Consider the following 5,000-nt stretch of genomic DNA (forward strand, 5'->3'; position numbering starts at 1 on the left):
TAAACGTATGCTAGAAAGTTTGCGTACTTTATGAAAATGTGATCCATAACATTTAAGAGACACACGTGACTGTTGAAAAGCTCGTGCCTTCCATGAAATGGTTATCTGTCTCTAAATTAATCCTACCTAATATGAAAATCAAAGCAAATGTAACGCTCTACTAACCTCTTTCGAGTGGGAGGTAAAACCACTTTATACTTCCAAGTAATATAAACGTATTTATGCATCTTGCATTATTTTTGTTGTTTTGTTTTACAAACACAGCATATTTCATCAAACGACGGGCATATTTTCTAGAATTCGTGTATATTTACAACTTTGTATTATAGCGCCACCAACTATGTATTTCAATTAGCATTAATATAATAACACTTGTTCTCATAAACTTAAACGCATAGCAAAGGATTCTAGTCAATAAAATACAAATACGTGTGCCGATTTAAACGCAAAGTTGTGAAAACAAAAATAAATTTAACGACCACATTAACCGCGCATAGCTGTCGTTTTACTTTCGATAAGAATTTGGAAACCTATTACTTATAACCTAAAGTCGTGAATATCTGCGAGAAAAAAACACTCAACGTTAACATTAATTGGTGTCAACTTATATGTGTACGAATATAAAAGACGTAGGCGATTAAATTATCTAGTGTTTTTATTATCGTATTGCTTTGCCACCTACATCTTTATTGATTATATCCAGTTTGTTATTTAAATCAAAGGAATGTGTTTTCGTTACACGCATCACAGAACATTGATGAACATTTCATAGGCCAAAGCAGTGCATTTAATGCGAAGTTATAAAACAAAGTCCGCGATATATACTTTTCATTAATGCATGTATTCATGTATTTTGTTGCGTTGAACAAAGAAAAACGATGGACAAGCTTTTGGTATTATTTGCGGTTGTTCAAATCGCATCAGGTATGACTTAAGCATTTTTATTGTGTTTTTCATCGATATTCCTGAGAACACCGTACACGTACATTATTTAATGACTAAATATTTAGATCGATGTAAAAAGAATAAAAAATAAATACGAAAAGCACCAAAAACAATTGCATTGAAGTTCAATCATACTCATACATGCCGATAAAATAGTCTGTCGATTCTTATATAAGAGGCCAATACATCAGTTAAGAAACAAACAAACTAATACTCTACGTCTGTCGTCTTTAGTTGTGATTAAACGTGTGGAAGCCATCTTATAATATATATATATATATATATATATATGTGTGTGTATGCAGCTCAATTAAATGCACATTTTTACTTTTGTATATAATAGTAAGCAAATGCTGTTTTAGAAGTAAAAATTAAACCGGCAACTTCTATGTTGGCGGAAACTAAAACTAGCAATGAATTCAGCTTCTCTTCTTTGATAATTTGTAAATATTAATGAAATTAAATGAAATTAACATACTTTTCTTTGAAAGAAAAATAGAAATAGCAAAAATGCATGTTTAGATACATGTTAAGCGTTATAAGATATGGTAATGTCTCATGTTTCTAAGAAGATAATGTATTATAAATATAATCTTCTGCTAACACAATTTAGGCTTATTGTCTTAAGCCTATGTTAAGCCCGATATCAGATCAGTGAACACAATCTTATTGGTTATATCTATCTGTAATACAAACAGATTACGAAACACAATATCGTTAGTCATAACTCACGAACGTGTAATTTTCAGAGTGATGAGATATTTTGTTTTAATAAAGTAAACATCATGTTTTTACATGTGGTAGCGAAACTTGACTAACATTAACAAGAAATCATACATAACATATTTCTCACAAGATTCTAATCAGACACCTATCTGACAATGCGTTGGAGTTTACGCAGAGTTTTCATATGATAAGTAACAGCAAACAACACCACATTTTTGTATTGAGCTCGAAAAACGTGCCTTTAATTTTAATGATAAAGTAGATCTTATTTTTTAAAGAGACGGTATTAACTGATTGACAGTGACTGTGTATAACTAGAAAAGATACATTTATTAAACATCATACGTTTACTACATGAAATAACAAAAAAACGTCGTGTTATAATTAGGCAAGGTATCTTCCATAAAATGACTATTTATCTACATGTCTTTAAGTAAATTAAATCTCCGTTATATGTTTCATTTTGTTTAACAAAATTATGTAATGTAACGTTTGGTATGAATGGATTTGTAGTGGTCATGTACTAAGTAAGTTCAAGTAATGACTGGCTGCAACCCGTGATTATTTTTTTTATTAAACATTTATATTGCAAAATGCTTAAGCAAATATAATGTGAAACTAAATGGCCTCTGTGTATAATACGTGTATTTTATCATAAAGAGGTCCTCATAAAGTGAATCGAAGTCATGCATAAGGGGATAAAACTGGCTATACCCATGGGTCATAAGATTTATAAGAATATCATAAGCTAAGAAGAAGAACAGTTTTGGTCTCTCAAAAACATTACACAATCAAAAGAGCTATTGATATTTTGGCCTAACTGCATTAAATATATTTTACATATTGTTTGTTTAAGTAAATATTGTTTGGTGATAAAATAAAATACCTTTCAGTTTTATCATAATCTAGAAAACAAATTATACCATGGCTTAAACAAGCATGTTATTATACATTGTGAAAGGGCTCAACCTTTCATTCATAAGGGGGAAATAACTTGCCATACTCAGTGGTCAGATTGTAAACAGAGAACTTATAAGCAAATCATAAGTTAAATAGTAGAAACATTTTCGTTTCTGAGAGCAAAAAACTGTTTAACGAGCTATTTATATTTTGGTCAACATGTAGAAAGGGATCAGCATTTTATTTGTTAAACTAACTTCTCAAAATTTTATGAAACAAACAAAACTGAGCATTACCCTCACAACATATGCTCATTCAATGTGTTTGCCGTGCTAGAAGGTTGGCTTCGCAAAACTGTCATTTTATAAATTGAAAAAAGGATATTAGTGATGGCAGATATATAGAGAATAACATGTTACTTCCTGATCTTTTTATACTTAATCAGGCAAGGCTTAGAATAATATAACGGCGAGGCTTGCCGAGAATATGTTCTTTGTCGTTTGACGTGTTAATAATGACGTCATGAGCACTTGCGTTTAATATTTGTAAAACGGGTTTTTTGTTGTTTGTGTTGCATTTTGTGTTTAAAATATATTCCACCTTGGTATCAAATTGTTTGTTTAGTTGAACCTGATTCGATTTTACTAAAATGCTTACTTTATAGTTGATTCCGAGTAATATGACCTACCTCCTATCATCCACTGATATAAGAACCTCCTGTTGAACTGATATTAAAAAATATATCATGCAGCGTTATATCAGACAGATAGCAATGCAGTGGTATGATAAATATACATTAAATACTGTTCATATTGCCTACACATAGGCCTGTGTTTTCTATAAATGAAACTTTTCGACAAACGAAGTTCCACATATGATTTCAGTCAGTCAATTAACAAATTACAGATGGGTGCACTTATTTAAACGTAAGATAACTTATATACTAAAATGACAGAATTACCATATTTATCGTTCAAATTCACGTTTTTGTAAGTTCACAAAAACACAAACCAAACAACATTTCTGTGGTGGAAAAGTACGTATGTGTAAGCGTTGTTAAAATTAATTTAAAAAGCGAGACAAAACACAAACATACATCTCGTCGTTTGGGCTTGCCTTGTTTACTGACTCTAAATAACGTAAATAACGTAAGCGAATAAACACATCAAAGAATATTTATGAGCGCAAAACATTATTGTTACTTGACTCACTCAATACATCCGGTTGTTATTTACATAAAATTAATTCGTTTTTCCAATGAAAATTGTACACGTGTCACTGAACATCCGTCTTGTTGCAATTCAGTTGGGCAACTCCTTATCTTGTGTTTAAAGTGAAGTTTAAACGAGTGCGCAGTATATATTTCATATTCGTTCTCTAAACTTGTAAAGGTGAACAAAGCATAACAATGGACAAGCGTGTTATATTATTTGCGGTGTTTCCCATCGCATCAGGTAACATATAGTTGTTTTGTAACGATTTTAAGAGCAAGTAACAATAACGACGTATTACAAAAAGATTAATTTAAAAAAAAAATAGTATCATGGATGAAGAAACTGATGACATTGGATTGTAGCTCGGATATAATTATCGCCAATTCTTACAATTATATTTAAATGGACTGTCAACCGCGATTGACGAAAAAAGAAAAGTTCTAAATTACCGCATTTTGTACAATAATTAGTTTATATTAATTAAAATATCACGACTGGTATGTAACATAAATTGAAAAAAGTTGTAAAGTTTTCATATTTTCAGTATATTCGGTAATAAATTTTACTGGGTATGTCTACCAGGTAACTTCCAGTTAACTATAAATAACGCAAGTAGATTGATCATCATCGTCACGTGGTAAACCCAGGAATGCAAATTGTGCATGCGTAGTGAATTGAATATATTTTATATATCAAATTATCAATCTACTTGCGTTATTGATAGTGTGTATATCGTTATGTCACCTATTTTCGCGATTTACTTTCGATTTCACATCGCGAAATTTTATTACCGAATATACTGAAAATATTAACTTTTGGTCAAGTAATGTAATATACCAGTCGTGGTATTTTAATCAATATAAACTAATCTTTGTTACAAAATAGGGTATTTTAAAATTTGTCTTTTTTCGTCAATCGCGGTTGACAGTCCCTATAAATCAATTACTATTTGAAATTGCGTATATTTGGGTGATATGATTTAAAGTTTGAAAAAGCTTAAATTATTATATTCGCTATAACGACGTCATTGTTTTATAATTGAATTATTTAATTGTGTACATGGTGTAAACACAGCAGACTCAGGAATATAACGCTTATTTCTCAAAAAAAGTTTTCTATGGTTATAAGGTTTTCTGTTATGAATCTGTACATTGCCGGAGTTGATTCATTCAGTGAATGAAATTGTAGATATTATTACTTTATTGAACACATCTT

The sequence above is a fragment of the Dreissena polymorpha genome, chromosome 7, assembly GCF_020536995.1.
Source record: "Dreissena polymorpha isolate Duluth1 chromosome 7, UMN_Dpol_1.0, whole genome shotgun sequence".
Classification (NCBI taxonomy): Eukaryota; Metazoa; Mollusca; class Bivalvia; order Myida; family Dreissenidae; genus Dreissena; species Dreissena polymorpha.